The following is a 12,824-nucleotide window of genomic DNA, read 5'->3' as shown; positions in this document are numbered from 1 at the left end:
CAAATTTGAATACTGGTGGGGTTGGGGAGGTGGATTTTGTCATTTGGGAGTTGTAGTTGCTGGGATTTATTGTTAACCTACAATCAAAGAGCATTCTGAACTCCACCAATGATGGAATCAAACCAAACTTGGCACACAGAACTCCCACGACCAACAGAAAATACTGGAAGGGTTTGGTGGGCATTGACCTTGAGTTTTGGAGTTGAAGTTCACCTACATCCGTAGAGACTGTTGAATCAAACAATGATCAAACTTGACATGAATACTCAATATGGCCAAATGTGAACACTGGTGGAATTTGGGGGAAAGAGACCTTGCCACTTGGGAGTTGTAGTTGCTGGGATTTATAGTTCATCTACAATCAAAGAACATTCTGAACCCCACAAATGATAGAATTGTGCCAAACTTCCCTCACAGAACCCCCATGACCAACAGAAAATACTGTGTTTTTTTATGGTCTTTGGCAACTCCTCTGACACACACACCCCCACCTTGGCCCCCTCAGGGGTCCCAACCCCCTGATTAAGAAATGCTGATCTATATGGTTCTAGGGTGAATTATGAGGGGCAGGGGTTTGAAACAGAAATTCAGTTAAATTTATTATCAAGGAAACTGATTGCTTTACGTTTCACCTGGGGTAACCCCCAGGAATACTCTTTCACTGTATTCCTGGGGGAGTGAGAAATTCCATTTGTGAAAATGCCATGCTGTATGTGGCCGTAAACTTATTATTACTACTTTAGTACTGCAGGGCAATTATTGATGGAAAAGCTGATAAAAGACAGACTTTTTCTATTTATTGAAACAAGCTTAAAGGAACTGCTCTGGATCAGATGCAAAGAAGCTATTTGAAAGAGGAGATATTGCAGAATATAAAAACTGTGGGTATAAGTGTCAGTAAATCTTGCAAACTATTATGAAAGTGATTTAATGTGACACATTCATGCTGAAGCTGATGTTGAATTGTCCAGATTGGATAAGGTCACTATGACCTATTTGGTAAAAGGCAGGCAGTAACATTTTTTCGTTTTATGTGACATTTTTACAGATGTGCAAAATTAGTTGAGAACTTGTGTTAAAGTAGAAATGTTTCCACATTTTTAGCATAACGGGGTGTTGTGTGTTGTATGGGTTTACAATACCAGTGAGAAAGAAAGCCCCAGAATTGCATCTCTAAATGGCATGGCTGTTTTGGGGCTGTGGCTGCTGCTTGGGATTTGGAGTCTGAATTATAGAGTTACACAGAAAGTCAAAGCAAGATGCCAATTTAGGGTGAAGAAATGATGCTGGACACTCTGGGAAACTTAGGTCGGGGAAGTGCTGTCATTGGTGTCCAAAGCTTAGGTCGGGGGTGTCAAATTCATTTTCTCCAAGGGCCACATCAGCCTTATGGTTGCCTTCAGGGGACCTTTTGTAATTGTAAGCCTGTATAAATGTAACTATGTTGCCCTGGCATTGAAAGCCTCAGGGGCCACATAAAATGATGTGATGGGCTGGATGTCTCAACCTGAGGGCCTTGCGTTTGACATGTATGGCTTAAGAGTGATAATTTCACTCTAGTAAAACTCAGTCAAGGACAGATACTGAAATAATACACATACACACCACTTTCCTGAACATCTTGTCCAGTACGTTTTTAGGGCAACTAGAAATAAGCTTCTTCTTTTTTTTGCCAGTTTCTGCTTGATCTAAGGTCTGATGGTATAGGAGAGCTAAACTACTGGGCAAAATTAAACAGTTGGAAAGCAGCTTGAAGGAATTATAGGAACAAGAATCAAATATTATCTTTGTCCCTAAATATATATGAAAGCATGACCAAGGTCAACAGGAGAATGTATGGGAAGATGGAATTCAGTGGGCATTTAGAAAGTTTTTCTTAACCAGGAGGATGTGGTGGCAGGGAATAATGTCAGATTGTGGGTCTTTGGGGTCCTAATAGCTGCATACCACTTAAGGGCTTTTGTGGAACAACACCTTAAAGAAAATTTGAACCTGGATTTGTCCTCCTGGCCAGCTTTGCAAATGTATGCATGTGAAGTTTGAAGCTGTATACATTCTGAGTGGTAGGTTAATCTTGCTAACTTTATGGATTCCTTTTAAATAAATGTGTCAGCTGAGTAACTTCTGCGGATCTGTCAGAGAACCCTTGTGTTTGCAACAGGATGTTGCACTCAGGAAGACGTTCAGTTTATTGGGGGTGGCTGTAACTTCCTAGATCTGTCATTCCTTCCCGTTGCCTTGAGTAAATGGCATATTTGTCTTAGAAGGCATCCAAAATACTTTTGCAGCTTTGCCTGGTAGAGAAGTGATTGAAAAGTTATTTCATATGGAAGCTTGGTCTCTGGTTTCTGACCTACTAAACTAGAAAGGATCCATAGCAGACCTTTGAACACAGTTTGGAAACTACTATGCTGTGGGTCACGGAAGGTATGCCAAGTTTGCAGTAGTTAACGTGGCCTTTTGTGTGATCTAGATAACAAGTTGGGGAGAAGTTCAGTGTTGGTCCTGTTGAGTAAGTGTTGAAATGTGACTCAACTCAGGAAGTTTGCTTAGCAAAACAAAGCCTGATTAATTCTTTAAGATAAGACTCAGTGAGTTAAGGACTTGCTCATTTCCTTGAGTCATTTGCGTCTGCAAGATTCTGGACAGTGAGGTATGTGTTTACTGTTGGTGGTAATCCTGTAGCCTATGTGAATAGGTCCCATTTTCTCCCCAAGTGATTGAGTAGCACAAATGTTCAGTTTGTATACTTGCTATTTTACGTTAAGTGAATTTTATGTATTCAGTGATAACAGGGAGATCCTCCAAGAAAGTGTGGCTGAGAGAGTGTGACATGCCCCAAATCTATGGCTGAGTATCTATGGCTGAGTAATCCATGCATATTTAAGATAAAACCACAGCACTGAGAATTTTAAAATACTGTTTATATTTAATTCTGTTTTAATGTTTGCATATTTGTATATTTTAAATTGTGTCCTTTAGGTTTGTTCTTAAATTGACTTTGTATGTTCTCTGACAAAAGGTAATTCTTTTAAGTGTAACTCCAGCCAAATATGTATATCTTTTAGTTTTGGATAGCATAGTTAACACCCTTGTAACATTTCTTTTGCTGTCAGTGTCCCTGTTCAGAGGGTTTCAACCCACTTTCTGTCCCTGTGACAATTGGATTTTGAAAAAATTGGCATGTTGTGGAAACAAGGATTGGTAATAAAACATCAGTGAAGACCCCTTTTCCCATGAAAACTTTCCCAGGAGTGAATTTCCCTTCCTGTGTGTAGATTTCTCTCACTTCCTGTTGTCTCACCCCTGTTCTTAACTATGAGTCCTATGTACAGTAAGTTGGATGCTTGTAACTGCCTGTGCATTGTCTCATTAATAATAGGGTTCAGGCCCGTTCTCTATCATTGTGAAAAGTGTGAAGCAAGTGAGTTTTCAGTGTGAAAGTTTGATGTGACGTGCCATCTCGTGCTTATCTTGCGTGCCAATGATTTGTCTTCATAACACTCTATCTTTGTCTCTGTTATGCTGTTTTATTTTTAAATCGGACATGTGGTACTAGGAGAGGCTTCATATTCTGAACTACATTTTATCTTCTTCCCTATTCTCCACTCCACCACAAGCCCAACTTTGTGACTTGCCTATAAAAGCCTATGCCTTGTTAGTTCAGGGTTTGTGTAAATATCCAGTGTTTTTTTTATAAAAAAATCTGTAGCTTGTTTGCAATCCTTTAAAATATTATTGGATCCTTCTGGAGTGGGAAGCCTTCAAGAAGAAATTGAGGGGGGGGGGGTGTGTACAGTTAGAACACTGTGGGTTGGTAGCAGAATCCCAGCCACAGGCTTTTGCTTTTTAGCCATTTGTTCAGAGGGGAAGAGCCTGAAAGACAGAAAGAGGCCAACGGTTTGTGCTGTCTAAGGCACTTTTGTGCGGTTCAGGAGGAGGAGGAGGCCACCAGGGGATTAGGGCAGCCCTTGCCTTCCTCTTGGATTGTGTGCTGACTGAGCAATCTTGTGCATTGTTCATGAGAACAGCCTGTTGCTCTCTGCTGTACAGCTGTTCAGTGGCAGCAGTCTTTGTAAGGAGGAGGAAATGAGCAGTGCGTGAGTAACTTTTAAAGGCTTTTTAAAAAACGAAGTACTATTATATTCTAGAAAGAAGGAGGGCAGGGTGGAACGTAGCCAATGTGAGCCCCAACAGAGAGCCAACAATTTCTATGGTGAAAGACTTTATTTTATTTAAGAATCACCATACGTTTATTCACTGCCTTTCTTCAAAGGAGCATAAGGTGATATACAGTGCTGTCTTTTCCCTTTCACAGCAATCCTCTCAGGTAGAGTAAGCAGAGAGTGACTGGCCTGGGATCGCTCAATTTACTTTATAGCTCACACTAGAGCCCTGCACCTTGCATTTCAACAGGAGGTGATTTAGAACATAAATGTGATGCTGTGTCCTCAGTGAACCACAATGCTATGCACTCCTTGTGGCTCCACCAAGAGTCTTTTCTGCAAAGACTTTGGAACTGTGCTTATTTAGGTAAAGGTAAAGGTTTTCCCTGACATCAAGTCCAGTCATGTGCAACTCTGGGGGTTGGTGCTCATCCCCATTTCTAATCTGAAGAGCCGGCATTGTCCATAGACACCTCCAAGGTCATGTGATCGGCATGACTGCATGGAACGTCGTTACCTTCCCACCAGAATGGTACCTATTGATTTAACATTTGCATGTTATCAAACTGCTATGTAGGTTGGCAGAAGCTGGGGCTAACAGTGGGAGCTCATGCCACTCCCTAGATTCGAACCTGTGACCTTTTGGTCAAGAAGTTCAGCAGCTCAGCTTTTAACACACTACACCACTGGGTGCTTATTTAGAAAGATGGTATGTGAGCCCCATACGTGTACTTACACCTGCTGTCCTTGTGTGGACTCAGTGTTGCAGCATGGAGCTGCCTTACATGTTAACATGTAAGTTTCTTGCATCATTCAGGCATGGCAATCTGTTCCCGTTGTGGTAGAAGGCTTTATCTCCCAAAGAGCGAAATGTTTACTGATATGCTATGCAAACATGGACCACGCCTGATCCATAAGGATAGAAGATATATGCATTTTGAAAATCCTGTTGGATGAACCGTAAAACTGATAGCTGCTGTATCTTGCCATATGATGTCTGCATATGCTTTGCATAATGGTGACTGTGCTTGCTGGTGGATTCTGGGAGTTGTAATTCAAAACATAAGGTTTAAGGTTCTTTGTATGCCAAGACAAATATTGTGTCTAGTTTGGTATTACCTGTTTATCCCAGAGCTGGGCAACTGTGGCCCCTAGATGTTTAGAATTTTTTTTTGTCTACAGTCAAAGTCAAGACAACTTGTATGACAAAGATTACCTGAAGAGTCACCGTTCCTCTACCCGTGATTTACTCAATGTGCAGTAACTTTCCAGAGATTCAGAGAGGTGTCTTATTCCAGGTGTAACTGAAGCTTACACCTGGAATAAGACCTATAGGACCTTCCTCAGCTAAAGTATGTGCTTCCCCACTCATCTGTATCCCTAATGACTTGGAGACAGTGCACTCATTATTATTATTATTTATTTATTTAGAACTTTTATATCCCGATCTTCTCTGACCTCCATAGGGGGACCGGCTTTGGAGTCCTATAAAATGTCCGGAAATTTGGAGGTTTCTTAACATATTTTTTTTAAAAGGCTTTGAGAATAAAAATGCTGAAGCAGTTTTACATTTAGTTGGGGAAATTGGGTGTCCTCAGAACCCACTGGATGCAGCTGTCATTTTGGGGGACCGGCTCTTTTAAGCAGGTAGGAAAGGGCTGGAGTGACTAACGTGCCCCATTGGGCAGTTACATGCAGCCCACAGGCCCTCTCTTCTTCCCCTAGCATTGTAATATGTTGATATCTTTGACCAGCTCAGATTTCCCAAGAGACACCCAAGACACTGATTTATGTTGAGCAGCAATCTTTGTGTATAGTAATAGTGTCAGAGCCCATGCTTAATGCATGATTAGCTGGCCTGTTCTTTTTTATGTCCTTATGCCCTCCACCCCTCCATCTTCATCTTTGGGGAAACCTTTTTGATCTTCAGCTACTGCTTTGTTTCTAAGCTCAGTAAAAGGTGATGATTTCATTGCTTAAGAAGGTCAAGGCCAATATGAGAAAACAGCTGAGGAACATGTGCCTGCCAACACAGGCCAGATTCCCACCCCCCACCCCATTTCTTAGAGGAAATGCTTCCTTTGCATTTCTCCTGTGAATGCATCTCCCGAGTCCTGGCTTCGTGGTTGAATTGCAGATTTCTCTTCAGCAGTGTGAGCATCTCATTGTCATCTGAGATGAAAACCTTGCATCGGGGTTCTCAAACTTTTTTAGCTGCTGAGTCCTTTTTGAAGCAAAAATTTCTCGTAGAGCACCAATAAATGTTTATATATTATATATACTCTGTGTGTGTGTGTGTGTGTGTGTGTGTGTGTGTGTGTATATATATATATATATATATATGTATATCAGGCATGGGCAAACTTTTGGACACAGGGACCGTATTGTGTTTTAAAATTTGACAGATGATGGGCCAGGCCAGAGGCAGATGGATATAGAATGTTTGTGTGTACTAACTGAAAAAACCATGAACAAATTTCTATGCACACTGTACATCTCTTTTTTATAGTGCAAAAAAAGAGCAATACAATATTTAAAATGAAGAATAATTGTAACCAACATAGGTAAAGAGGTAAAAGTTTTCCGCTGATGTTAAGTCCAGTCATGTCCGACTCTGGGGTGTGGTGCTTATCTCTATTTCTAAGCCGAAGAGCTGGCATTGTCCATAGACACCTGCAAGGTCATGTGGCCAGCATGACTGCATGGAGTGCCATTACCTTCCCACCGAAGAGGTACCTATTGATCTACTCACATTTGCATGTTTTCGAACTGCTAGGTTGGCAGAAGCTGTGGCTGACAGTGGAAGCTCACACTGCTTCCAATATTCGAACATACAACCTTTTGGTCAACAAGTTGAGCAGCTCAGTGTTTTAACCCACTGCGCCATTGGGGGCTCCTACTTAACAATATTTCATTGGAAGACCCGGGTGCCATCCAGTCCAACCCCCTTCTGCAATGCAGGAAAAGCACAATCAATGCACTGCCAACAGATTGCCATTCAGCTTTTATAATAATAATAATAATCATCATCATCATCATCAACCCTAGGGGCAATCTAGTCAAACCTCTTGTGCAATGCACAATCAAAGAACTCCCTAAATGGTGGGAAAGAAATAGAGTTTTGGAAGCAAATGAGGGGAGGAAGATCTGGGGCTGGATCTACACTGCCCTATATCCCAGTATCTAATCCCAGATTATCTGTTTATCCCAGATTTTCTGGCAGTATATACGCACATGATCCAATTCAAAGCAGATACTCTGGGATCATATCCTGGTATATAGGGCAGTGTAGATCCAGCCTTGGTGGTGAGAAAAAGTCTGGGCAGTGAGGGAGGTGGGGGAGAAAGAGACTGTGCCACAGGAGGATGCTGCTGCTACTATTACTACTGCTGTTACTGTTGTTTGAGAGCTCAAAACTTTAATTTCCTTGCATTTCTCAGGAGGAGGAAAGAGGAGGAGGTGGGAAGCAGCATGGTGCCTTGGAGCCTCTCACTATCACTCTTGGAGCCCCAAGGGCATCATGGAGCACAGTTTGAGAACCCTTGGTTTAGTCATATGGGGCCTAGGCTCTTTCACACTGAACAAGTTGCATCCCTTGTGTCCCATTTTAGCTGCCATGGCTGCATCTTATGGATCTCTGGGTTTTGTATTGGGGCCGGGGACTCAGAGAAGCATTTAGAATCCAAAGCTAGAGAGCTTCTCCAGAACCTCAACAGCAGTATAGCTTCAGAAAACATCTCATAGAACTAGCCCTTGCTTGTATGGCTCAATGTTAGCTCAATAAGAATATTTGGAAATGTACTGACTTATGAAGGTAGCTGGTACATCATGATGTGGTTTCACATAACTGAAATCTTGCATGTTTTCTTGGGCACTTGCCCTCAAAACTGCAGTTTAGCATGTTAGTAGCATATCCAGCAATTGTGAGAGTTGGATTACACCAGATCAGTTCTAGTTGGTGATTACTGCTTATATGGGCAGGCTACTACTTGCCATCATGATCCTTGTCTTTCTTAGCTGGTCATCCAAGGAGGAGATGTAATTGCATCTTCATTCCAATATATTATTAATATATCTCTCAGGCAGCAGAATTTTCCACCTTGTTTAAAAGCAGTCATGTGATCTTTTCTTTGAAAGCCCCCTTTAGTCTATATACAACTACCGATATATCTTCCTTTTCTGGGCAGATGGCTTCCAACTCCAGGTGGTTTTGGATAATATAAATGTACTAGACCTATTTCAAACTGGCTATAAGTAATAGTAATAATAATAATAATAATTATTATTATTATTATTATTATTATACTTCTTACCAACCTCTCCTTGTGGCTCAAGGTGTATTACAGAATAATTAAAACACATACACATTGTAAAATATCACAAATACACATATTAAAATGTATTTCTATAAAATACATATTGAAAAACGCAAAACAGAGATTAAACAAAGGACACACATTTAAAATTCATGCTTAAAACCTGGCTGGATAGGCCTGCCAGAAGAGCTAGATCTTTAGATGACTTTTACATTCTGACAGCTCATTTAGCTGGGATGATAAAGCTTTTCTTTCAGTCAGTGACCAGCATTGTCATATTGATGTTTAATTTTTGTTATGCTTTTGGTTTTTAAATGTTCCAATGATTTTGTAATGTTTGTATTGAAACTGTTGTTGTTAACCGCTTTGAGTCGCCTAAGGGCTGAGAAAAGCGGTATATAAATGAAGCAAATAAATAAATAAATAAATACAAATAGTTAAAGGTAAGTAAAACACACATTTAGGCATTAAAATACATCTTTTAAAATCAGAGTTGAGAGGCAATGTCAAGTATGAAAGTGAAAAACAGTATATATTTGTATATTTAAAAGAGTTATAAAAACTGGGATAATAATAAAGTCTTTTAAGACTTTTAACCCATTGGAGCCCCCAGTGGCTCAGTGAGTTAAACTGCTGAGCTTCTGAACTTGCTAACCAAAAGGTCGCAGGTTCAAATGCGGGGAGAGGTGTGAGCTCCCGCTGTTAGCCCCAGCTTCTTCTAACCTAGCAGTTTGAAAACATGCAAGTATGAGTAGATCAATAGGTACCGCACTGATAGGAAGATAACAGCATTCCATGCAGTCATGCCAGCCACATGACCTTGGAGGTGTCTATGGACAACACCATCCCTTCAATTTAAAAATGGAGTTGAGCACCAACCCCCAGAGTTGGACAAGACTAGACTTAATGTCAGGGGAAAACCTTTACCTTTACCTACCTTGAAGACTGTGACCCTGCAACGTTGACTGTAATTTCAGAAAACTGGTCAACCAAAAGATAATCAGTATAAAACATTTCAGGTCTCCCTGGAATACTTTATAAAATTGGATTAATAAAATATTGCCAAAGGTCTTGGTAGAAAGAGCAGTGCAATAATATGTGTCTCACGGTTTCTACCACCTCAGCCTCACAGGAACATCAGCGTTTAGAGTATGGTATGCTGTTATATCATCCCTCCAGCACTGCAGAAGAAAGCACATAGAATTTAGCCAAAGTGAACACTTTCTGTATTTTGGGATGATTAGATTTCTCATTTAGCCATCGGAGCTCTTCCAGCTCATTTAACTCTTCTCTAAGGCTTCTTTGTAGAGAAGTCTACAAGTTGAGACCTCCATTGGCTACCTTGTTGGATGATCTTTGCCTGGCCACTGACAGTGGGAGTGTGTTCCTGTTGCTGCTTTTGAATTTCAGCAGGGTTCAGTACCATCAACTATGGTCCTTCTGGAATACTTTAGAGATTTGGGAATTGGAGGCACTGTGCTTCAGTGGCTTCAATCCTATCTCTCAGGCAAGGCACAGATAGTGATGTTAGGGGATAGCTGCTCCATGAAAGAGGTGTTGTTATATGGCATTCCACAAGGTGCCATTCTATCCCCAATGGTCTTTGACATCTAAATGAAGCCTCTGGGAAAAATCATTCAGGAGACTGGGGCACAATAATATTTTTTTTGGTCGTGTCAGGAGCATCCTGTTGTGAGAGAATTGGCCTTCTGCAAGGACATTGCCCAGGGGACGCCTGGATGATTTTGATGTTTTTATCATCCGTGTGGGAGTCTTCTCTCATGTCCCCGCATGAGGAGCTGGAGCTGATAGAGGGAGCTCATCCGCCTCTCCCCGGATTCGAACCTGTGACCTGTCGATCTTCAGTCCTGCCGGCACAGGGCTTTAACCCACTGCGCCACTGGGGGCTAACAATAATAATAACAATAACAATAACAATTTATTTCTTACCCACCTCTCCTCATGGCTCAAGACAGATTACAACATTTCTAAAACACATAATCAAAACATATGATCATTTCCATAAATACATATTAAAACACACAAAACAAAAGTTAGACATAGAATGAAAGCTTAAAACTGTCTGGGTAGGCCTGCCGGAAGAGATGGGTCTTCACATGTCTTAAATTGCAACAGCTGATGTAGCTGTCAGAGCTCTACTGGCAGGTCGTTCCACAGTCGTGGGGTGGCCGATGAAAAGGTACTCTGGGTGGTGGTTGTCAGTTGGGTTCTGGCAGGCTGGCACAGACCTCAGTCTCGTTATACTGATGAGACCCAAAAATGCTTCTCTATGCCTTTGGTGATATAGTTTTAGCATCCCTTATCCAGAAATCTGAAATCCAAATTACTGCAGAATCCAAGATTATCCAGATGGTGGTTCAGAAATTTTAAAATTTGCTTTCTAATGGTTTAGTGGGCACAAATTTTGTTTCAAGAAACGTCCATGAATTTCATGTATAGACTGAGATCAAATCTACAGTGTCTCTTGCAGTATATGTAAGTACAAATGCAAGACACTTTTGATCTAGTCATTTTGGATATGGAATAGTCAACCTGTGGCATCAGCTAAGGAGAGTATGTATCCTCTCTGAATGAATGTCTGAAAACACAATGAATGAGGAAAAACACACTGAAATTTAATCCTCACAAGATTGATTTGTTTCTTGTCAAGGTTCCGAACCTGGGTTTGGAGGTGTGTCAGCCAGTCTTGGTTGGGGTTACACTCTATTTGAAAGGCTGTGTTTGCAGCTGGGAGATACTCCTGGGCTCCTTTAAATGTTAGCCCATGCAGATATGATGGTTAGGAGTGCTTATTACCAGCTTTATCTTTAATGCTAGCTGGACCTCTTCTTAGAAATTGAGTACCTAGAAGTGGTAGAGCATGCATAGGTAACTTCGAGGTTGGACATTTGGAATGCAGTACATTTGGTATTGCCTCTGTACCAAGTTCAAAAATTTCAATTAATTCAAAACAAGGAGCCTCGTTGGTTAATGATAGATTTTGGAGTGACCATATTATACGGATACTGCAATGACTTCACTGGTTGCCAATTGGTTTCTAGGCAAAGTACAATATGTTATTACTTTAAAGCCCTACATGGTTTTGGTCTATGTTATGGGATTGTTTTCTCTCATATAATCCTCTCCACATACTCAGTCCCTCTGCAAGATATCTTCAGCCAGCCAAAACTAGATTGACTGCTACTTAGAGGGCATTTTCTTCAACTGTTCTCAGTCTGTGGAAAGACCTCCCAGAAAAGATTCATCAGCTCCAGGCACTTTCTGAGTTGAAATCAGCAGTAAAGCCCAATATCTTCCAGCTGGCCGATCCAGACTATTTTTAAATTAGGAGTTTAAAAGTATTTAGTAATGAATTTTAATATGTATTGATTTATATGTTCTTATAATTGATGTCATTGACATGTTGTGTTATTTCTTTTTGTTCCCTGCCCTGATCCACAAGGAGAGGTGGGTAAGAAATAATAATGTATTAACAATAATGTGCACTCCTGGTCCTGGCACTCTACCCAAAGCCTACCAAGAGCATCAATTATTTTTGATCAAAAGTTTTTATGTTCAAAAGAAGTGAGGGATTTGGTAGTCTAGGGACCACAAAACATGGAATAACATGTTTGCTGAGTGTTGCCCATCTTTGGTTTAATAAATTGATGGTCAAGGGATCCTTGCTTTGTCACCAGTGCATACATTCTGCTGTTGAACATGCACTCCATTTCCAAACTAGTCGAGAAAGCCCATTTCTGCTGCAGAAGACAAGAAATGAGAAGTTTGATGAAAAGTAGGGAAAGGAAGTTCATAGTTCAAAGCAGCAGTGGGCAAAATCTGGTCTTTGAGATGCTGCTGGACTACAGCTGCCATCACTCTTCACCAGTGGCCTATGCTGACTAGGGCTGATGGGAGTTTAAATCCTACAGTATCCAGAGGGATGCAAATTGCCCGCCCCTAGTTTATAGAAATGGCAGTAGGGTAAGTGTTTGTGTATCTTACACACACTTGTTAACTATTCTGGTGAGTTGTTTTCATCTGTTACAGTTTCTGCCTTTTTTTTCATTCTATTCTTCCTTCGCTTCTGAGCAATTTCCTTACACCTGCCCAGTTTGGGGTTACACAGATATTTTCTCATGCCTTCTTTCTAGTGAATAATTGACAGAGGAGGGACACGCATGCAACAAGGTGTGATTTGGGCTTGCCTCCCAGTATTTGTTTTCTGCCTGCATCGTGGTTGCCATGTATAGACCATGAAACACTTGCTTCTGGTTTTGCAAGGAGTACCTCTCTGGGTATTTTAGGTGTCCGCAGGGGGATCAGGACAGACTAGGGTTTC

The 12,824-nt window shown here is 41.1% G+C and overlaps 1 protein-coding gene across 5 annotated transcripts in view; it reads left to right on the top strand.

Annotated features, from left to right (window-relative positions):
- Positions 1–12,824, top strand: part of TBC1D16 (TBC1 domain family member 16) — a 65,761-nt gene that overhangs the window by 3,857 nt on the left and 49,080 nt on the right. Inside the window, exon 1 of one of the 5 annotated variants that reach the window (XM_067463847.1) lies at positions 2,604–2,653. The exons of 2 other annotated variants lie outside the window; for them this stretch is intronic. The gene's annotated coding sequence lies outside the window, so the exon portion shown is untranslated. Of the gene's footprint in view, positions 1–2,603; positions 2,654–4,008; positions 4,101–12,824 lie in introns of those variants that run through there. 2 more of the 5 variants (XM_060764328.2, XM_060764326.2) reach the window with 2 other exon arrangements.

This window comes from Anolis sagrei, chromosome 2 (assembly GCF_037176765.1).
Source record: "Anolis sagrei isolate rAnoSag1 chromosome 2, rAnoSag1.mat, whole genome shotgun sequence".
NCBI classification, from domain to species: Eukaryota; Metazoa; Chordata; class Lepidosauria; order Squamata; family Dactyloidae; genus Anolis; species Anolis sagrei.
The sequence above is the reverse complement of the archived record's forward strand: the minus strand, read 5'-3'. Positions and strand labels throughout refer to the sequence as shown.